The 23,972-nt window shown below is 39.9% G+C and overlaps 1 protein-coding gene and 1 pseudogene across 1 annotated transcript in view; one reads left to right on the forward strand and one right to left on the reverse strand.

Moving 5' to 3' along the window:
* CMYA5 (cardiomyopathy associated 5) overlaps positions 1 to 23,972 on the forward strand; it is a 98,154-nt gene that overhangs the window by 19,718 nt on the left and 54,464 nt on the right. The gene's annotated exons all lie outside the window — the stretch shown is intronic.
* On the reverse strand, positions 18,673 to 18,788 carry LOC139185497 (small nucleolar RNA SNORA72; annotated as a pseudogene).

A 23,972-nucleotide genomic window follows, 5' to 3' on the forward strand; every position in this document is an offset into this window, starting at 1 on the left:
GCAGTAAGTGTCAGCTTTGAACCAGAAGAGGTCTTGGGGTGACGTCCCCGCACTCACCGAGACGCACGGTTGGCCCAGCTCTTTCAGCATAACTTTGTGAATGGCTTTTCTCCAAATTCAGGTTTCGGTGTGATCAGAGAAGTAGCATTCTGGCACTAAAAGGGATTTCCTTTTACATTTCTGTTTTGTTTAGGGACTGGGTGTAATCTGTCTTTGGAACACATATTACACACTTCTAGGTGCTGACTGACTGAGAGACTGAGTAACAATTGAGTGATGCAGGGGAGAATAATGAGAAAGCTCATCAGTTTGGCTTAGTTACACTTTCCAGAGCTAATCAACTGTTAACGAGATGCTGTCTGTCTGTCTTAAGAGATGCCGTCTGTCTGTCTTAATTATAGCCTTGTTCAGAAACCAGTGAATTTGCGGATCCTCAGAGTTCGGATTTCACAAGGTTAATTCAGCATTGGAAAGGGAAAGGAAGAGAACAAACGAATGGCACATTTGTTATTTGCCTAGTGTGGTATAATGCATTTTACACATAGCATTGCAACACAGCTGCCTTACGAAGTGCGTGTTAGTCTCCCTGTTACCATGATGACCTTCAAGCTCAGGGAAGGACAGGGAAGTCATTTGCCCAGTTCGCACAGCTAGTAAGTGGGGAGGCCACGATTAAACCCAGGTCTGTCTGCTGAGGTGAAAAATGTTCTTTCCACAATTGCCCACTACTGTCTCTTCCCCATGTGTGTGGCCCTGTGCTATATTCTGTGATAATGAGGCATGGCTTCGTGTCTCAAAAAACCTGTTGTCAAGTGGAAGTATTACATGGGAATACTAACATACTAATTCAAAGTGGCAGTAAATAACACCACAGTAGAATCATCAGAGAAGTACTCTGCGAGCAGAGAATTCCAAGAAATCTCAAGTATTATATTTCATCTAATAGGGAGCTCGCTAACAGCCAGTTCAGTCACATTTTGATTTTCTAAAAACAGCCCTCAGGATGGGATTCACATGGTCTGCAGTGTGGATAGGGATGCAAATTAATAAACCTCTCTGGACGGAACACTGACAGTGTGTATAAAAAGTCTAAAAAAATAACTGGTTTTGATTCTTAAATTCTACTTCCTGAGGTGTTAATATTAAGGAAGCGAATGTGCAGTCGGGGCTGTCTATAAGGATGTTTGTTGTGGCTTCTCTTGTAATGGTGGAGACTCGGAAATAGTCTAAATGTTCAATGACATGGTGTTGGGTAAAGTGTTATATCCTGTGGTGGAATGCTGGCTTAACCATTAACTAGGAGGCTTGATGACAGTGGTTCTCAAAGTGCGGTCCATTTCAGAGCGGTCCTCAAGGTCAAAATTGTTTTCCATGTAATCCTAAGACGTTTGCATTTTCCACTTTCATTCTCTTGTGAGAATGTAGAATATGTATCAATAGGAATTGTATTCAATATCTTTCTTTTTCCCTCTGGAATTTGAGAGACTTCCTTTTATGGAGTTGGTTTTTTCTTTTTAATTTTTAATTGGAAGATAATTGCTTTACAATATTGTGTTGGTTTCTGCCATACATCGACGTGAGTCAGCCACAGGTATACACAGCCCCCTCCCTCCTGAACCTCCCTCCCACCTCCCGCCCTGTCCCACTCCTCTGGGTCATCACAGAGTGCTGGGCTGGACTCCCTCTGATGTCCAGCAACTTCCCCCTAGCTACCTATTTCACACGTGGTAGTGTATAGATGCCAATGCTACTCTCGTTTCGCCCTGCCCTCTCTGTCCCCCGTGTCTACAAGTTCATTCTCTGCATCTTCATCTCTATTCCTGTCTTTTAAATAGACTCATCAGTACCATTTTTCTAGATTCCATATATATATGTTAATGTTTTTCTAACTTACTTCACTGTGTATTGGAGAAGGAAATGGCAACCCACTCCAGTACTCTTGCCTGGGAAATCCCATGGACGGAGGAGCCTGGTAGGCTATAGTCTATTGTGTCGCAAAGAGTTGGACACGACTGAGTGACTTCACTCGCTCACTCACTCACTCTGTATATGGTGTTGGTCTTACCATCTGCATTTTGTGGTATATAAAAGGCTCCTTGTTTCTTCCTAGTGGTGGTGTTTGAGCCTGATGATGAGACTATCAGATAGGTCTTCACCTCCTAGTTCTCAACAGGCTGCCCCTGGTCTGTTTTCTACTTTCTAGGAACCAGGTACCCTACCGCCAACCTAACATGACAAAGTATATTAAAGTGTTCAGTTCAGTTCAGTTCAGTTCAGTCACTCAATCATGTCCAACTCTTTGCAACCCCATGCCTTGCAGCACGCCAGGCCTCCCTGGCCATCACCAATTCCCGGAGTTCACTCAAACTCACATCCATCGAGTCAGTGATGCCATCCAGCCATCTCATCCTCTGTTGTCCCCTTCTCCTCCTGCCCCCAATCCCTCGCAGCATCAGAGTCTTTTCCAATGAGTCAACTCTTTGCATGAGGTGGCCAAAGTACTGGAGTTTCAACTTCAGCATCATTCCTTCCAATGAACACCCAGGACTGATCTCCTTTAGGATTGACTGGTTGGATCTCCTTGCAGTCCAAGGGACTCTCAAGAGTCTTCCCCAACACCACAGTTCAAAAGCATCAATTCTTCAGCACTCAGCTTTCCTCACAGTCCAACTCTCACATCCATACATGACCACTGGAAAAACCATAGCCTTGACCAGACGAACCTTTGTTGGCAAAGTAATGTCTCTGCTTTTGAATATGCTATCTAGGTTGGTCATAACTTTCCTTCTAAGCAGTAAGCATCTTTTAATTTCATGGCTGCAGTCACCATCTGCAGTGATTTTGGAGCCCAAGAAAATAAAGTCTGACACTGTTTCCACTGTTTCCCCATCTATTTCCCATGAAGTGATGGGACCAGATGCCATGATCTTCATTTTCTGAATGTTGAGTTTTAAGCCAACTTTTTCACTCTCCTCTTTTACTTTCATTAAGAGGCTTTTTAGTTCCTCTTCACTTTCTGGCATAAGGGTGGTGTCATCTGCATATCTGAGGTTATTGATATTTCTCCCCGCAATCTTGATTCCAACTTGTGCTTCATCCAGCCCAGCGTTTCTCATGATGTACTCTGCATATAAGTTAAATAAGCAGGGTGACAGTATGCAGCCTTGACGTATTCCTTTTCCTGTTTGGAACCAGTCTGTTGTTCCATGTCCAGTTCTAACTGTTGCTTCCTGACCTGCATATAGGTTTCTCAAGAGAAACCTATTAAAGTGTGATAACCACTAAAAGGAGAAGAATGTAAGAATGTAGAATGCCCAGATAATTGCTTGGAAACTTGAAAAGGAGAGACACAAAGTTATCAATGTAGATTTTATGAGCAGACTTTGTAAACTGTGTTCTTGAGAGATGAATCTTTCAGATTGCAATTCTCTAGTGTTAGGGCTGCATTGGAGAGGGAAATTAAAAATGCATTTTTAAACAGGTAAAGCATCCCACACAGTCTTTATAGATCATTGATTTGAGAATAAAGAAAAATGGAGATTGAAAAATTTTCTAAACATTTTCTTTGTGCACAAAAGAACAGACTCCCTAATATCACACTTGCAGAAACTAGCAGAAAATGTCTAAAGATTTGTCCTTAACTGTAATGTCATGGATTAATTTTCCTTGAGGAATTATTGGCAGCATTAGTTTGGGGACTAGATCAAAAGTCCATGGAGGAGCCCTTGGGAATTAAAGAGGAGGTGTTTGGTTGTCACTCAGTCAGAGTGTTCTGGTCTGGCTTCTCTCCCTCTTCCCTCTTGTATCCCTCTGATTCCCTGGTGGCTCAGCTGGTAAAGAATCTGCCTGCAATGCAGGAGACCTGGATTCAATCCCTGGGTTGGGAAGATCCCCTGGTGAAGAGATAGGCTACCCACTCCAGTATTGTGGCCTGGAGAGTTCCATAGACTGTATAGTCCAAGGGGTCGCAAAGAGTTGGACACAACTGAGCGACTTTCACTATAGGTAGCACACAATATTGTCTGTGATGGTCTGTCCATGGGTGGAGGGCGCCCTCCATATGCCTCTGGGGGTATAGCTCTGTGAGATTCATCCACATAGCCCCAGGACAGCCAGCCCACTGGCCGCAAAGCCTCTCTGCTGACATGGGCAGAAGTCTCCTCCCCTGGAATCTCCAGAGCTGGGAGGATTTTCACCTAGCCATGCTCATCTCACTTCAGTTCAGTTCAGTCGCTCAGTCGTGTCTGACTCTTTGTACCCCATGGACTGCATCATGCCTGGCTTCCCTGTCTATCACCAACTCACGGAGCTTGCTCACACTCAGTCTCCATCGAGTTGGTGATGCCATGCCACCATCTCATTCTCTGTCGTCCCCTTCTCCTCCTGCCTTCAGTCTTTCCCAGTGTCAGAGTCTTTTCCAATGAGTCAGTTTTTGCATCCAATCCAAAGTACTGGAGCTTCAGCTTCAGCATCAGCCATTCTGATGAATATTCAGGGTTGATTTCCTTTAGGATGGACTGGTTTGATCTCCTTGCAGTCCAAGGGACTCTGAAGAGTCTCCTCCCACACCACAGTTCACAAGCGTCGGTTCTTCGGCACTCTATTTATGGTCTAACTCTCACATCCATACACGACTACTGGAAAAGCCATAGCTTTGACTAGACAGACACTTGTCGGCAAAGTAATGTCTCTCACTAGCATCTGCTGGAGTGAGGCTTTTGTGTATTTTATTACTGTTATTTCCTTTTAAAAAAACAACAGAGAAAAGAAAAATATTGCCATTATATGCTAGGCCTGTGGACAAACCCTCATTTCATCTAATAGAGGAGCTGAGTTTTATTTTTACATATATTACTTTTATTTTCAAGGCCACAATCTAATGGCTCTTTCTCTGTTGCAAACTTAAGAAAAAATTCAGAAGGATAACTAAGGAAATGAGGAAACGTGATCAGCTTTCTCCTACTTATTGGACCAATTAGCCCTCATCCTCTGTGCTTTTATGGAGTTATAATTGTAGTTTAAAAAAAAAAAAATGTCTGCCGAACAGCAGGGGAGAAGTCTGTCCTGACTCACTGGTTTATTTTAAAAAGATCTCAGCCTGACATATTCTATTCAGATGAAGTGCTCTGTCTCTTAGTAACCACCACTCAACCCTCACAGGAATTTGACAGCAGTGGCTGGTGGGGCACAGTTTCTGTTCTGTGCTAATACTCAGTAGCTGTTGAAGAATTCTAGTGCTAAAGAGCTAAGCCTATATGTAACTCCTCAGCTGGGAATCCCAGAATATGGAATGTTCTTCACCTCCATGGTTTTTCCTTTATATCCTCAGCCAAGGTTAATGTTGCCTGTAGTTGATTATTTCCTATTTCACTCTTAGGTCTGCCTATACCAGTGATCCTCAACTAGTATGATTCTGAAGACATTTTTGGTTGTCGAGACTAGAGGTGGGATTCTATTGGCATCTAGTAGGTAGAGGCCAGGGATCCTGCTAAACATCCTCAGCACACAGGCTAGCCCCCCACCCCAACATGTACCCCCAAAATGGCAGTGGTGCCACTCAGGAACTCCCACCCTTGAGGAGCTCCCTGGACCACAAACAGTTGACTTGCCCACGTTCTGCTCTGAATTAGTCACTGACCTGTGAACTAGCCCTGTCACACCATAGGTCATTGATTTTGGTTCTCTAGACCTGGCATCTTTTGCCCTTTGTTTTCTAAAATAATGGGGAATTTAGTGGGTGAGTTTTTATATTTCTCTTTGGGGGATCCAGATGGATGTCTGCCTGTAGTTTGTTCAGTTGAGATATAACCCCCAGCTCTTGGCCAGACTCTGACCGGGTAGATACTCCTTAAGTTTTTATAAATTGATTACTCACTCCAAAACTCAGATTACTCTGTTAACTCTGGGCAGATGCGTGACGTCTGTAATTTCATTGTTCTGACATGTCCTGTAACACCTCCCATAGCAGGTAGACATTCTCTTACTCTTCTAAGATTCCCATTACTTTGCACAGTATGAGTACTTGTTAGAATTTAAAAGCGAAATTTCCACTATTTATTTTACTAGGCTCAGTTTTTGTTTAATTTTTTTATTTGCAAAATGTTACTGATTAACTGCATTATCTCTGGTTATAGGACTGGAATAGGGGTTTTGTGGTAGTTATGGGAGACTTTTTGTCTATCAATGTTAGATTAATTTTTAATGACAAGAGTATTTTCATTTACTTATATAATAAAAATTAACTTTATATTTCTGTATATCTCAAAAAATATTTTCTGTGCCAAGCAGTACAGATGTTTAATGTTGGAGTGAGATGTTTAATGATGACTGAGAGGTGTAGTTAGGGTTTAGACAAGAGGTATTAGATAAGATAGCCCTGGCTACTGTAACAAACCAGATGTCAGTGACTTAGTGTAATAAAAGTTTCTCTTGAGCTCAGTTAAAAGTACACCGCAGGTATTCCTGGCTAGGCAGCTCTCCTCCAAGTAGTGACTCAGGGACTGAGGCACCTTAGCTCTTATAGCTCAGGTTTCTTCAGTATGTGGCATTTAAGGTTGCCATGCTTCAAGCTGTGCATGGGAAAAACTAGAGGATCACTCCTGGGAGATCTTAGCTTAGAAATGGCATACATTACTAGGGCTCACTTTCCATTGACTAGAACTCCATGACTTGGCTGCCATCTGGCCACAGCTACCTCAAGGGAGGCTGGGAAATGGAGACTTATCTGTAAGCCCCTCAAGAGCAGTAGAAAGTTAGCCATCACTCATAGTGAGCAAAGAAACAACTTTTTGTATACCAACAGAAAATGGAATCTATTAGAAGAACTTTAAAGAGCTCACAGGTAGACTGGAGAACCCGGCAGGAGCCAAGGGAGTGCTGGGTGGAGTCCAGGGAACAAGAAAGACTGAGTATCTGGCCCAGGTGCCATTCTAGTCACTCTGCTTAAGATTCAAATTCCTGCTTGAGGAAGGGTAGGAGGATAAATGAACCTCAACCAGCCTGAGTAGCTGCCCATCTCTAAGTTGCTAGAAGATGGCAAGGCTGACAGTCCAGTGGCTTACCATCTAATTTGGAGTGAAATTGAAACCCTTTCTGTGGACTATAAGCTCAAGTGAACTAGCTCCTGCCTACTTTTCTGACCTCATCTCTCCTTCTGCTTGCTCTACTCCAATACATTCCCATTTTTACTGTTCAAGTTTGACAAGCAGTCTCATCTTAGCAACTTTAATGCTGTTGTTTGCTCTGCTCTTTCTCCTACTATTAATATTTACATGCTCACTGCCTTCAAATCTCTGCTCAAATATCTCTTTCATTGTGAGGTCATCCTTGACCACCTTCTGTATATAATATAGCATTCCAAATCATAATCATTGCCCTCTATCCCATTTATCCTGTTTTATTTTCTTCATAGCATTTATCACCACCTAACATTTGTTCATTCTCTGTCTTCCCCTCTGATAAAATTTAAGCAACATGAGATAGACACTTTGTTTTGTTTACATGCTGAAAATCAAGACAGTGGGTGAGCATCCAAGCAAGCACTAGAATCCAGGTTTCCTTCTTCCTGTTAACTGGTGGCAGCAGAATTAGCCTCAGAGCTAACATGGCCCTAAGCCAGATAACCTGAGGTATTTAAGAATACCAGCTATTATCTTATTGCATTGTTGTTGCTCAGTTGTTAAATTGTGTCCAGCTCTTTGCAAACCCATGAACTGCAGCACGCCAGGCTTCCCTGTCCTTCACTAGCTCCCAGAGTTTGCTCAAACTCAGGTTCATTAAGTCGATGATGCCAGCCAACCATCTCATCCTCTGTCGCCCTCTTCTTCTTTTGCCCTCCATCTTTCCCAGCATCAGAGTTTTTTCTAACAAGTCAGTTCTTCACATCAGGTAGCCAAAATACTGGAGCTTTAGCTTCGGCATCAGTCCTTCCAATGAATATTCAGGACTGATTTCCTTTAGGATTGGCTGGTTTGATCTCCTTGCTTTCCAACGGACTCTGAAGAGTCTTCTCCAACACCACAGTTTGAAAGCATCAATTCTTCATTGCTGAGCCTTGTTTATGGTCCAACCCTCACATCTGTACATGACTACTGTGGTTTTTTTTTCTTTTTTGTATAATCTGAGTCATATTGTCAGTCCTTATTCTTTCCATCTCATGGACATTTTTTTTTTTGCCATGGCTGTACCATGTATACCTGTGGTGGATTCATTTCGATATTTGGCAAAACCAATACAATATTGTAAAGTTTAAAAATAAAATAAAATAAAAAAAATTTGTCTGTGTTGCTTATAAAGCATTGTGTCAACTATTGTAATTACAAAGTTCTTAAAGCTTGTTCTTATAAAGAGACACATGCCTGTGTGCTTGTGAAGGAGATGGCTCTGCCATCAGGGTGTTGTGTTTCTGAGTTCTGACTGGCGAATTTCTCTGTCTGATAGGTCCCCATATCAGTTTATGGTGGATACTGACAAGCATATAGGTTATCTGTCATATCTGTTCTTGCTGTCCAGTGATGTCCTTTGGGCTTTACCAACTGCTGTACATGTGTTCATTTATTTATATTGGACTTTGGTAAGTCTAATTACCTCTTTTCCCTGCCTAAGATCTGGAACAAGTGATAAGTAATCAAAGGAATAGCAGATAGAGATCAGAACATCAGCTTTATTACTGATAAAGCTAATATCAAAGAATGTGGCTTAGGTGTAGGACAACCGTGTGCTTTCTAATACCTAATCTCAGAAATGCATGGGTTTATATACCCAGTCATCACCTCTGAAAACGTACAGGCTTCTGCACATGAGAACCTACCTTGTGTATTTAATAGAATTAACAGTGTAGAATGGGGAAGAGATAGAGGGAAGCTAGCTAGGAAGGGGTGTTACATTAATAGATGTCCTTCCAAATGGAAAGAAACACCTGGAGTGAGAAATTAGTGTCCCAGCTAATAAGTTGAAATAAATTGCTATCATGTATTTTAAGATATTTTGTAGGTTGAAAGACTCCTTTAAAGAAGCTAAAAAGATGTGAGTAGAGTTTACTTGTACACACTTGTGTAGATGAAGCAGGAAAATATTCACATACTAAGTGTTCTCAGGCTAGACTGGGGAATGCTGATGGTGTCTAGCGGTGCTCGTGTACAGGTGAGGGCTGAGGCAAGCACCTAACTTGCTTTCCTGTTGAGCTTCCTCTAGTAGTGGCAACATTGAAATCATCATAGGTTTCAAGAGAGCAAAATAAGAAAATATTAACTTATAGTTTGGTCTATAGCTCAGACCAAATTGGTTAATGCAAAGTGACTGTAAAGATCTTTTAGAAAATTTGCACCAAATGGTTGTCTTGCTGTAAAAAAAATAATCATGTCTAACATAGCAATTAGTACATAATTGTGGCTCAATAAATAGTTGGATGAATGAATCTTGACCTTGGGCTTCAATGTGAAATCAGTTGAAAGTGAATGTTTCATAGTTTTGAAATTATCTGAAACAGAAATGTCATGGGTATAGATGAGTGGAAACCAGAAATGAAAGAGAAAGAAATATGAGCTTTTTAAAGTTACTTTCCGTTAAACCTAATTGGCTGGTGTAACCAAAGCACCCTCATTTCTCTGTAAAACAGACTGGTGCCTAAGGCAAGTTAACCATCCCTCATAGCAGACTCCTATCTAATAATTCCAATTATTTAAAATTTTTTTCTTTGTTTTTAGTTGGAGGATAATTGCTTTACAATGTTGTGTTGGTTTCTGCTATACGACAATGCAAATCAGCTGTAAGTATATACATATATATCTCCTTCCTCTTGAGCCTCCTAATACCCATCATTTTGAATTGCATTTTTACTAAGGATCAGCTGTGATTATTCCAAAGCTTTTTATCCTGGTTTCAGTTGTTTTTCAGATCAGTTGCTCATTTATGTCCAACTCTTTGCGACCCCATGGACTGCAGCACATCAGGCCTCCCTGTCCATCACCAACTCCTGGAGTTCACTCAAACTCATGTCCATTGAGTTGGTGATGCCATCCAACCATCTCATCCTCTGTCGTCCCCTTCTCTTCCTGCCCTCAATCTTTCCCAGCATCAGGTTCTTTTCAAATGAGTCAGTTCTTTGCATAATGTGGCCAAAGTATTGAAATTTCAGCTTCAGCATCAGTCCTTCCAATGAATATTCAGGACTGATTTCCTTTAGGATGGACTGAGTGGATCTCCTTGCAGTCCAAGGGACTCTCAAGAGTCTCCTCCAACACCACAGTTCAAAAGCATCAATTCTTCAGCGCTCAGCTTTCTTTATAGTCCAACTCTCACGTCCATACATGACTACTGGAAAAACCAAAGCTTTGACTAGACGGAACTTTGTTGGCAATGTCTCTGCTTTTTATTATGCTGTCTAGGTTGGTCATAACTTTCTTCCAAGGAGCAAGCATCTTTTAATTTCATGGCTGTAGTCACCATCTGCAGTGATTTTAGAGCCCCCCCAAAATAAAAGTCTGTCACTGTTTCCACTATTTCTCCAGCTATTTGCTATGAAGTGATGGGACCAGATGCCATGACCTTAGTTTTCTGAATGTTGACTTTTAAGCCAGCTTTTTCACTCTCCTCTTTCACTTTCATCAAGATGCTCTTTAGTTTTTCTTTGCTTTCTGCCATAAGGGTGGTGTCATCTGCATATCTGAGGTTATTGATATTTCTCTCAGCAATCTTGATTCCAGTGTGTGCTTCTTCCAGCCCAGCGTTTCTCATGATGTACTCTGCATATAAGTTAAATAAGCAGGGTGACAGTATACAGCCTTGACGTACTCCTTTCCTGATTTAGAACCAGTCTGTTGTTCCATGTCCAGTTCTAACTGTTGCTTCCTGACCTGCATACAGATTTCTCAAGAGGCAGGTCAGTGGTCTGGTATTCCAATCTCTTTCAGAATTTTCCACAGCTTATTGTGATCCACACAGTCAAAGGCTTTGGCGTAGTCAATAAAGTAGAAATCGATGTTTTTCTGGAACTCTCTTGCTTTTTGGATTATCCAATGGATGTTGGTAATTTGATCCCTTGTTCCTCTGCCTTTTCTAAAACCAGATTGAACATATGGAAGTTCACGGTTCATGTACTGTTGAAGCCTAACTTGGAGATTTTTGAGCATTACTTTTAGCGAGTGAGATGAGTCCAATTGTGTGGTAGTTTGGACATTCTTTGGCATTACCTTTCTTTGGGATTGGAATTGCAGTTGTTATTGCATGATATAATTAAATATTACCAAAGATGATGAAATGAGTGCAAAATAAAAGAGTTCCTCTGAAGATGAAGGTAAATGTTTTGGAAAGACTTCACAGCAGGAGGGCTCCTAAAAGAATCGCTGTAAGATATGATCCCTGCTCACAGGTAGTTTACAGCCTTGTAGAGTAGCTAAGATATATGACAAATAACTCTAATGTATGGTGGTAAATGCCATAGAAGAAGATTACATGAGGATTCTAGAATTTCAGAGGAAGAAAATTACTTTTGTCCTGAAGAACCATTGACAGCTACATGGAGAGGTTGATATATGAACTGGTCTCTGACGGCTGTAAAATTAGAAGCAGAGATGATTCATTTCAAGTGAAGAGAAGGATATAAGGAAAGCATGAGGGCTAAGGCCAGTATTTGGCTGGAGCACAGGATTCATGAAGGGGAAGAGAAGGGAAAGCTTGGAAGATGACTGCACTTCAGATAGTATGAGGCCCTAAATTACAGTCATAAAAGTTCTGGTCACTGGGACAATAAGCTACTTATTCTTCTCATCCACAATGAACTCAAGTGGTCTTTATTATGTTACAAAATAAGCACTTGATATTAGGGCATGATAAGCTGTATAATAATTTTTTCATCCATGGTTTAGTGATTTTTATTTAACTCTAATGGCTTATAAGCTACTTTTAACCTATGCTATTTTATATTACTTTTGTTCAGCAATGCATAGGTTAATTTTCTGCTAAGGACATGGTTATTCAATTAATTCTTAGTGAAATATTAATTGTAGAATTAGTGATTATGCTTTTAAGACCAGTTGGTTCTTTTTTCAGGACCCACATAAAATGCTAACAAATCATATTATAAGATCACACACTTGCTTAGCATTTTAGGCTTTTAAAAGCATGTTTTCAAAGTTTGAAACATAAGCAAGATCATATATGACTTCATTGCTGTGTTATAATAATTGATACTAAGTGCATTTTAGCAGATTGAGTAGGAGAAAATCCTATCTATTACTTTCTTTCGTTTGATACACTTCTTGTGAGTGTACTGTGAGTGCCGCACCTGACGTAGAACAAGACATGGTAAAAAGCCAAGGTACTGTTCACAGTTACACTCCTATAAGGAGCGCTAATGCCACCTGCACTGGTGGTCAGAGGAAGGGACTACCAGTTCCCAAAATACAAATCTTTAGTCTAAGAAAAATAAAATACAAAAGTTATAAATCCCAGCCTTCAGATAAAAATAGTTTGAGGACCTGTTTCTCTACTTCAGAAGAGTAGTTTTTATTTCTTTTCATGAAAAAGAAAGTGCCAATTCAAAACAAAGATGATGATAAAATAAGGAAAATTATTATTTTGATAGCTCCTCTTTGATAACCATTTTCCTCTTTAAAAGTTTCAGTTTGGATACATATATGTATTACCTTTCTTTGGTTCCCTCACTTGTAAAATGAGAAACAGTATAAAACTACAAGGCTTTTTCCATTCATGATTGATTATTAATTTTCAAAGAGTTACTAGTTGCAGTTTCAGCTAAGTTGAAACTGCTTAAACAGGAAACAAGGACTTTCAGATATGGTCATATTCCAGGACCTTATCCTTCATTTTGAAACTTTAGAAGTTAGGTTTTCCCAGCACATGTAATGAAATTCATCTTTTGAGAAATGATTTATATTAATACAACTGAAAATAATTTAGAAAACATAATGTCAATTAAGCAGTGGGATAAAAGAGTATTATTGGCAAGCATACCAAAACACTATTAAGGAATTATCACATTCCATCCTTACTATACAAAGGGGCGTGAACATATACATACTACTATGCCACACAATGCAAATATAGGGTTTATGAACAAAGCTAGTGGAGGTGATGGAATTCCAGTTGAGCTGTTCCAAATCCTGAAAGATGATGCTGTGAAAGTGCTGCACTCAATATGCCAGCAAATTTGGAAAACTCAGCAGTGGCCACAGGACTGGAAAAAGTCAGTTTTCCTTCCAATCCCAAAGAAAGGCAATGCCAAAGAATGCTCAAACTACCGCACAATTGCACTCATCTCACACGCTAGTAAAGTCATGCTCAAAATTCTCCAAGCCAGGCTTCAGCAATATGTGAACCATGAACTTCCTGATGTTCAAGCTGGTTTTAGAAAAGGCAGAAGAACCAGAGATCAAATTGCCAACATCCGCTGGATCATGGAAAAAGCAAGAGAGTTCCAGAAAAGCATCTATTTCTGCTTTATTAACTATGCCAAAGCCTTTGACTGTGTGGATCACAATAAACTGTGAAAAATGCTGAAAGAGATGGGAATACCAGAACACCTGATCTGCCTCTTGAGAAATTTGTATGCAGGTCAGGAAGCAACAGTTAGAACTGGACATGGAACAACAGACTGGTTCCAAATAGGAAAAGGAGTTCATCAAGGCTGTATATTGTCACGCTGCTTATTTAACTTATATGCAGAGTACATCATGAGAAATGCTGGACTGGAAGAAACACAAGCTGGAATCAAGATTGCCGGGAGAAATATCAATAACCTCAGATATGCAGATGACACCACCCTTATGCCAGAAAGTGAAGAGGAACTAAAAAGCCTCTTGATGAAAGTGAAAATGGAGAGTGAAAAAGTTGGCTTAAAGCTTAACATTCATAAAACGAAGATCATGGCATCTGGTCCCACCACTTCATGGGAAATAGATGGGGAAACAGTGGAAACAGTGTCAGACTTTATTTTTCTGGGCTCCAAAATCACTACAGATGGTGACTGCAGCCATGAAATTAAAAGATGCTTACTGCTTGGAAGGAAAGTTATGACCAACCTAGATAGCATATTCAAAAGCAGAGACATTACTTTGCCAACAAAGGTTCATCTAGTCAAGGCTGTGGTTTTTCCTGTGGTCATGTATGGATGTGAGAGTTGGACTGTGAAGAAGGCTGAATGCTGAAGAATTGATGCTTTTGAACTGTGGTGTTGGAGAAGACTCTTGAGAGTCCCTTGGACTGCAAGGAGATCCAACCAGTCCCTTCTAAAGATCAGCCCTGGGATTTCTTTGGAAGGAATGATATTAAAGCTGAAACTCCAGTACTTTGGCCACCTCATGCGAAGAGTTGACTCATTGGAAAAGACTCTGATGCTGGGAGGGATTGGGGGCAGGAGGAGAAGGGGACGACAGAGGGTGAGATGGCTGGGTGGCATCACTGACTCGATGGACATGAGTCTGAGTGAAGTCTGGGAGTTGGTGATGGACAGGGAGGCCTGGTGTGCTGCGATTCATGGGATCGCAAAGAGTCGGACACGACTGAGCGACTGATCTGATCTGATCTGATCTGAAGGGAAATATTAAGGGAAATTTTAGAAATGAAGAAGTAGCATAGCACACAGTTCCTTCAAGTTCTTATCTTACAGAGTCATACTTATTAGTGCATAGCTGGACTTTTATGGAAAGGGAAGGGCTCATGAATGGGGATTGTACTTATTTAATGCTTAAGTTATTTGTAGGGACGTGGATATAAAAGGCAAGATTGAGAATTCTTGTCAGAGAACTGGAAACAGTAGAATGGAAATCCTAGAACTTAAAAATACAACATACCATATACATAGAAATAAAAACAGAGAATTAGGCAAAATGAAGTGACAGAGAATATGTTCTGAATGAAGGAATAAGGTAAAAAAAACCCCAGAAGAATAACTAAGTGGAAGGGAGATAAGCAATATGTCTTACAAACAGTTCAAGGTAATGATCATAATGATGTTGAAAGAACTCGGGAGAAGAATGGATGAACACAGTGAGCAGTCAGAAGCTTCTAAGAGTTAGAAAATATAAAGAAAAAACAAACACAGTTGAAGAATATAATAATCGAAATAAAAATACACTAGAGCTAATCAACAGTAGATTAGATGATACAGAGGAACAGATCTGCAAACTGGAAGACAGAGAAGTGGAAATCACTCAACCTGAACAGTAAAAAGAATTTTAAATATAGGGACAATTTAAGAGACCTCTAGGGCAGTATCAAGCATACTAACATTCACATTATAGGAGCCACAGAAGAAGAAGAGAAAGGATCAGAGAACATAATAGTTGGAAACTTCACTAACCAAGGAAAGGAAACACATCCATGTCTAAGAAACAAAGAGAGTCTCAATTAAGATCAACCTAAAGAGGACCACACCAAGATACATTATATTCAAAAAGGCAAACATTAAAGAGAGAATACTAAAAACAGCAAGGGAAAATCAACATGTTATATACAAGGGAACTTACATAAAGCTCTCAGATCACTTTCAGCAGAAACTCTGCAGGCCAGAAGGAATGGTATGATATATTTAAAATGATGAAACAAAAAGCATTAAATGTGTATGCTGGGGGGAGGGGAGTAAAAATGTAAGATTGATAAAATGTGATTGAACTTAAGAGATCAATATCTTAAAAAAATCATATATCCTCAATAAAATTTTAGTAATCAAATTCAGCCATACTTTAAAAGGATCATACACCATGATCAAGTGGGATTTATTCCAGAGATGCAAGAATGGTTCATTATCCAAAAATCAATCAATGTGATACACCACATTCATAAATTGAAGAATAAAAATCACATAGATGCAAAAAAAGCTTTTGACAAAATTCAACATACATTTATGATTAAAAAAACCCTCTCAGTAAATTGGGTATAGCAAGAGCATACCTCAACATAATAAAGGCTACATATGACAAGCCCACAACTAACATCATCCTCAACAGTGAAAAACTGAAAGTATTTTCTCTAATATCGGGAAGAATACAAGGATACCCATTCTCATTACTTTTATTCAACATAGTATTCGAAGTCCTAGCTACTGCAAATTAGAAAAAAGAAAAGGAATTCAAATTGGAAAGAAAGAAGTACAACTGCCACTGTTTGTAGATGATGTGATGCTGTACATAGAAAATCCTCAAGATGCCACCAAAAATCTAGTGGAATTCATCAGTGAATAAAATTGCAGGATACAAAACTAATATTCAGAAATCTATTGCTTTTCCATACACAATGAACTATCAGAAAGAAAACAATCCCATTTATAATTGCATCAAAAAATAAAATACCTAGGAATAAAGCTAACTAAGAAGGTGAAATACCTGTACTCAGAAAACTATAATGTACTGATGAAAGAAATTGAAGATAACACAGATGGGAAAGACACACCATGCTTATGAATTGAAAGAATAAATATTGTTAAAATGTCCATACTACCAAAAGCAACCTACAATGTAATTACTATCAATATTCAGTATAATTCCTATCAAAATACCAATGGCATTTTTCACAGAACTAGAAAAAATAGTTCTAAAACTTGTGTGGAACCATGAAAGACCCTGAATAGCCAAAACAATCTTGAGAAAGAAGAACAAAGCTGGAGATATCACATGCCCTGGTTTCAAACTATACTACAAAGCTATAGAAATCAAAACAATATGCTACTGGCACAAAAACAGACACACAGATCAGTGGAATAAAACTGAGAGCCCAGAAATAAACTCATATGGTCATTTACTCTATGATGCGAGAGGCAAGAATATATAATGAGCAAAAGACAGCCTCTTTAATAAATAGTGTTGGGAAAATGACAGCTACATGCAAAAAAATCACACTGGACTGCTTCCTCACACCATATACAAAAATAAACTCAAATGGATTAAAGAATTAGATATAAGACCTGAAACCATATGTCTTCTAAAAGAAAACATAAGCAGTATGCTCCTTTGACTTCCCAGGTGGCAATAGTGGTAAAAAATAGTGGTAAAGAACCTGCCTGCCAATGCAGAAGACATAAGAGATGTGGGTTTGGTCCCTGGGTCAGGAAGATCCCTTGGAGGAGGGCATAGCAACCCACTCCAGAATTCATGCCTGGAGAATCTCATGGACAGAGAAGCCTGGCAGGCTGTGGCCTATAGGGTCGCAAAGAGTTGGACACGACTGAAGTGACTTAGCATGCAGGCATGCTCTTTGACATTGACCTTAACAATACTTTTTGGTGTGTCTCCTCAGGCAAAGGAAACACAAAAATAAGCAAATGCAAAAACAAAAATAAACAAAAGCAAAAATACATCAAACTAAAAATCACAAGGGAACTGTCAATAAAATGAAAAGACCACCTAGTGAATGAGAGAGGATATTTGTTAATGATATATTTGATAAGAGGTTAATTTCCAAAATATATAAAGAATGCATACAACTCAACATCAAAAAAACAGACTATACAACTAGCTTAAAAAATAGGCAGAGGGGACTAACCTGGCAGTCCAGTGGTTAAGACTCTCTGCTTCCACTGTGGAAGGCATGGGTTCAGTTCCTGCTTAGAGAACTAAGATCCTGCATGTTGCATAGCGTGGACAAAAGAAAATGTGGGCAGAGAATCTGAATAGGCATTTTTCCAAAGAAGACATTCAGATGGTCAGTAGGCTCATGAAAGACGTTCACCATTACACATCATCAGGGAAATGCAAATCAAAAACACAGTGCGGTGTCACTTCACACCTATCAGAATGGCTAGTATCAAAAAGACTATAAACAAGTGCTGGTGAGGTTGTGGAGGAAAGAGAACCCCTGTGCACTGTTGGTGGGAATGTAAATTGGTGCAGTCACTAAGGAAAACAGTGTGGAGGTTCCTCAAAAAATTAAAAATAGAGTTATCATACAATCGAGCAGTTCTACTCCACAAATCCAGCAGTATTTATCTGAAAAAGAAAAAAGTAACACCAGTTCAAAAAGATATCTGTACCCCTATGTTCATTACAGCTTTATTTACAATAGCTGAGATATGAAAGCAACCTATGTGCCCATTAATGGATGAACAAATAAAGATGTGGATTATGTGGTATACATAATGGAATATTACCCAGCCATAAAAAGAATGAAATCTTGCCATTTGCAACACCATGGATTGACCTAAAGGGTATTATGCTAGATGAAATAAGTCAGACGGAGAAAGACAGGTACTGTATGGTTTCACTTATATGTGGAATCTAAAAACACATGAACAAACAAGACACAGACCAAAGTTACAGATACAGGGAACAAAGAGGAGACACAAATCAGAATTGAAAAAATGGACACAATTTTAGATCTTACAAAAACTTAAAAGAGCCTGAGAGGATACTGTGAACAAATTTAATCCAGTGGTTTTTAGAATTTAGGTTAAATATGTCAATTCTCAGAAAAATGCAGCATATCAAAACTGACACAAAAGAAATTCCATGTAGTCACATAACTATTAAATAAATTGCTAATTAAAACCTTACCGTAGCAAAGACTACAGATTCAGATGACTTTATCAGTAAAGTCTGCCAAACACTCAAGGGAGAAATAATATAATCTTCCATGAACTCTTCCAGAGAATAGTGAGAGAACACTTCCCAATTTGTTCTTTGAGGCAGCACAATATTTTTGGGGGGTAGGGTGGGGGACGGCGGTTATCCTCAGCCTTTGTAAAACCAGACACAGGGAAAGAACTGGATCTGGGGACACGTGTGGTCCTAACATAGCAAATGTTTAGCCTGTTCTGATTATTACAAGAGGCAGCGCAATCTTGATTAAAAAAACCTGACAAGCACATTGTAAGGAAGGAGATTACAGGCCAATTATTCATGAACACAGGAGCAAAATTCTTAACAAAATTCAGCTTTTTAATATGAAAAATATGATACATCACAACCATATTGAAGTAATTTCAGGAGTTCAGGGTTGCTTTGATTATCTGGAAATCAATCATTGTAATTCACTACATTAACAGAGTAATAAATATGGTCATCTTTATAGTTGTATTAAAGTTGTATAATATAACATTCATTCATTATGAAAAATTTCTGTTAACAAATAAGAACAGAAGGAAATCAGATAAAGTTTATCCTCAAAAGGAAGAAGGAGTCTTTGGCACTCAGCTCGGGTATCAATTTGTTCTTGGCCTGGATCTGACTCAGATCTGTTGAACCTTCTCCTTGCACAACTCTGAAAGAAGGAAGGACGTGAGCTCCCCAGGTCATTAAGATATATTTCTTCTCACTCTCATAGATAAATCTGCATGGGAAGCTGAGTAATAATCAGAAGGTTGATTTGTGAGAATCAGAGGAGAATGAATAAGATCATGTTCATAGCCAATACTGTTAATTATAGAACATTGTTGTATATATTATCTTTGCACAGATGAGAGCACTTGTGTTCTTGAGTAACAAACCCTTCTGAACTCTATGGGAACCATTGATCTCCTGTTAAGAGAATAGTTTCTTCATGCTGAGTGTAATTTGAATACTTAACTATGACTTTACACATACGAATATAGTTATTCTCTGATCCTATTGGCTCTATTATCCTTCTGTTCCTTTGTTCCTGTCCAGTAATCCAGACATCCCCGAAAACTTTGGGTTTCTTGGTGAGCCAAACTGCTTTATTCGTAAGTATGCTTTTTAATATTCTGTGACATTTTCCTGGACTCACCTTCCCATCCTTGTACGACCACCACTCCTCATCCGTGTGGCAAACTCCTATGTCTTCTTAAAATTCCAATATAAGTATCTTTCCTCTGTGGTCTTCCCTTCCTTATGGTCTTGCTGTATCTTGCCTATCTTCTGTAGGTGAACTAACACCACTCTATTAAAATGTTTAGTTCTGTCTCCGTGTTAGACTCTGAATTTCCTGAGTTTTTATGTATTTCTAGCACTTAGACTCAATAAAATAAAATTTTATTACTTTGCTAGCAGGTGAAATGAGTGTAATTATGCAGTAGTTTGAGCATTCTTTGGCCTTGCCCTTCTTTGAGTTTGGAATGAAACCTGATCTTTTCCAGTCCTGTGGCCACTGCTGTATTTTCCAGATTTGCTGGCATATCAAGTGCAGCTCTTTAACAGTCTCATCTTTTAGAATTTGAAATAGTTCAGCAGGAATCCCATCACCTCCAGTTAGGATTTCAAATCCTAAAAGATGAGGCTGTTAAAGTGCTGCACTCAGTTCAGTTCAGTTCAGTTGCTCAGTCCTGTCGGGCTCTTTGCAGTCCCATGGACTACAGCACGCCAGGCCTCCCTGTCCATCACCAATTCCCGGAGCTTACTCACACTCATGTCCATTGAGTCGGTGATGCCATCCAACCATCTCATCCTCTGTCGTCCCCTTCTCCTCCTGCTCTCAATCTTTCCCAGCATCAGGGTCTTTTCCAATGAGTCAGCTCTTCGCATCAGGTGGCCAAAACTCAAAACTGTTGGAGTTTCAGCTTCAACATCAGTCCTTCCAATGAACACTCAGGAGTGATCTCCTTTAGGATGGACTGGCTGGATTTCCTTGCAGTCCAAGGGACTCTCAAGAGTCGTCTCCAACACCACAGTTCAAAAGCATCAATTCTTGGGCACTCAGCTTTCATTATAGTTCAACTCTCACATCCGTACATGACTACTGGAAAAACCATAGCCTTGACTAGACAGACCTTTGTTGGCAAAGTAAGGTCTCTGCTTTTTATTATGCTGTCTAGGTTGGTCATAACTTTCCTTCCAAGGAGTAAGTGTCTTTTAATTTCATGGCTGTAGTCACCATCTGCAGTGATTTTAGAGCCCCCCAAAATAATGTCTGCTGCTGTTTCCACTGGTTCCCCATCTATTTGCCCTGAAGTGATGGGACCGAATGCCATGATCTTAAGTTTTCTGAATGTTGAGTTTTAAGCCAACTTTTTCACTCTCCTCTTTCACTTTCATCAAAAGGCTCTAGTTCTTCACTTTCTGCCATAAGGGTGGTGTCATCTGCATATCTGAGGTTATTGATATTTCTCCTGGCAATCTTGATTCCAGCTTGTGCTTCATCCAGCCCAGTGTTTCTCATGATGTACTCTGCATAGAAGTTAAATAAGCAGGGTGACAATATACAGCCTTGACGTACTCCTTTTGCTATTTGGAACCAGTCTGTTGTTCCATGTCCAGTTCTAACTTTTGCTTCCTGACCTGCATACAGGTTTCTCAAGAGGCAGGTCAGGTGGTCTGGTATGCCCATTTCTTTCAGAATTTTCCACAGTTTATTGTCTGGTTCTAGGTGAGTGATCACACCATCGTCATTATCTGGGTCGTGAAGATCTTTTTTGTATAGTTCTTCTGTGTATTCTTGCCACCTCTTCCTAATATCTTCTGCTTCTGTTAGGTCCCTGCCATTTCTGTCCTTTCTTGAGCCCATCTTTGCATGAAATGTTCCCTTGATATCTCTAATTTTCTTGAAGAGATCTCTAGTCTTTCCCATTCTATTGTTTTCCTCGATTTCTTTGCATTGACTGCTGAGGAAGGCTTTCTTATCTCTCCTTGCTATTCTTTGGAACTCTGCATTCAAATGGGTATATCTTTCCTTTTCTCCTTTGCTTTTCACTTCCCTTCTTTTCACAGCTATTTGTAAGCCCTCCTCAGACAGCCATTTTGCTTTTTTGCATTTCTTTTTCTTGGGGATGGTCTTGATTCCTGTCTCCTGTACAATGTCACGAACCTCTGTCCATAGTTCGTCAGGCACTCTGTCTATGGGATCTAGTCCCTTAAATCTATTTCTCACTTCCACTGTATAGTCATAAGAGTTTTGATTTAGGTCATACTTGAATGGTCTAGTGGTTTTCTCCACTTTCTTTAATTTCAATCTTAATTTGGCAATAAGGAGTTCGTGATCTGAGCCATAGTCAGCTCCCAGTCTTATTTTTGCTGACTGTATAGAGCTTCTCCATCTTTGGCTGCAAAGAATATAACCAATCTGATTTCGGTGTTGACCATCTGGTAATGTCATGTGTAGAGTGTTCTCTTGTGTTGTTGGAAGAGGGTGTTTGCATTGACCAATGTGTTCTCTTGGCAGAACTCTATTAGCCTTTGCCCTGCTTCATTCTGTACTCCAAGGCCAAATTTTCCTGTTACTCCAGGTGTTTTCTTGACTTCCTACTTTTGCATTCCAGTCCCCTATAATGAAAAGGACATCTTTTGGGGGTGTTAGTTCTAGGAAGTCTTGTAGGTCTTCAAAGAACTGTTCAACTTCAGCCTCTTTACTGTTCCAGGGTATAGACTTGGATTACCGTGATATTGAATGGTTTGCCTTGGAAACTAACAGAGATCATTCTGTCACTTTTGAGATTGCATCCAAGTACTGCATTTCGGACTCTTTTGTTGACTATGATGGCTACTCCATTTCTTCTAAGGGATTCCTGCCCACAGTAGTAGATATAATGGTCATCTGTGTTAAATTCATCCATTCCAGTCTATCTTAGTTTGCTGATTCCTAGAATTATTGGTAAGAAACCTGAATTTAATCATGTATGTTTTTTTGAAGTGGTTTAATTTAATACTTACGCTTAGTGGTTTTTGAGCATAGATTTTTTTGTTGTAGAAAAATTGTGTTTAAGCCAGTCAGTAGTTTTCTATTTATATCAATCTTTAACTTAAAGGATATATAACTGCTGAACTGGTCAGGCTGCTGAATTGGTCAGGGTTGGTAACACTGGAGATTTTAAAACTAAGCCTTGAAGAGTAGATAGAATTTAAATATGCAGGAAAGCTAGTTTTTGGTGGGGAAGAATTATAGATGGAGGAATGGCATGAGCGTGGGGAGGTGGGGTGGTGTAAGAAAATTCCAGAAAAGAGTGCTGTGAAGTCCAAGACAGGCCCAATGGCATTTCAAAGGGAGACCCAAAGCCAGCTACCTCTTGAGGGTTAGTCCAAGAACACCATCTCTCCAAACCAATTGAGTATGACCATGCCTAGGCTCCTATGATGGAGAAAGAAAAGGCAATCCACTCCAGTATTCTTACCTGGGATATCCTGGGACAGAGGAGCCTGGTGTGCTGCAGTCCATAGGGTCGCAGAGTCGGATGTGACTGAAGCAACTTAGCAGGCTCCTTTGACCCAAGGATTGTATGGAAGACATGATACTTTGGCCACCCGATGTGAAGAACTGACTTATTGGAAAAGACCCTGATGCTGGGAAAGATTGAGGGCAGGAGTAGAAGGGGATGACAGAGGATGAGATGGTTGGGTGGCATCACTGACTCAATGGACATGATTTGAGTAAGCTCCGGAAGTTGTTGATGGGCAGGGAAGCCTGGCGTGCTGCGGTCCATGGGGTCACAAGGAGTTGGACATGACGGAGCAACTGAACTGAACTACATGCAAGGCACATTTTGTGTGTGTTACTGAATTAAATCCTCACAGCAATCCCATAAGGTAGATTCTATTGTGACCCCTGGTTTACAGATCAATCAGGTACAACACAGTAGGCTGCTGTTTTTTTGTGATGTATCTGTATTCACTATTTTTCCTCATGGCCCTGACTCACAGTTCCTATGATATACTAGACAGTGAGTTATCTAATTGAAACAGAAATGTATCAGGTAGGCGTAGGGTGGAAGTGGATACTTGGAAAGAAGGGCAGGTAAGGATCAGAGAGTTAAGTATCTTGAATTAATTTTTCTACAGGTATGAGGCATTTACTGACATTTTTGAGCAGGAAGTGGCATGATGACCATTTTTAGTAAAATTGGTCTGAAAAGATAGGCAGAATGAATTGAGGGTGTGAGGAGGGTGGGAGGTAAATGTGATATCAGCTGACCAGTTAGGAAGCTAATGAAATAGTCCATGGCAGAGTGATGTGATAAAAAGCTGGGTCACAGTAGTGATAACAGTAACACGGAGCCACAGATTGAAGAGCCATTATGAAGGTCCTGGTGACTGTTGTCATGTAGATAATAGCAAGTCTGAAGGGCTGGAGGAGTCACA

Source organism: Bos indicus, chromosome 10 (genome assembly GCF_029378745.1).
Source record: "Bos indicus isolate NIAB-ARS_2022 breed Sahiwal x Tharparkar chromosome 10, NIAB-ARS_B.indTharparkar_mat_pri_1.0, whole genome shotgun sequence".
In the NCBI taxonomy this organism is placed as follows: Eukaryota; Metazoa; Chordata; class Mammalia; order Artiodactyla; family Bovidae; genus Bos; species Bos indicus.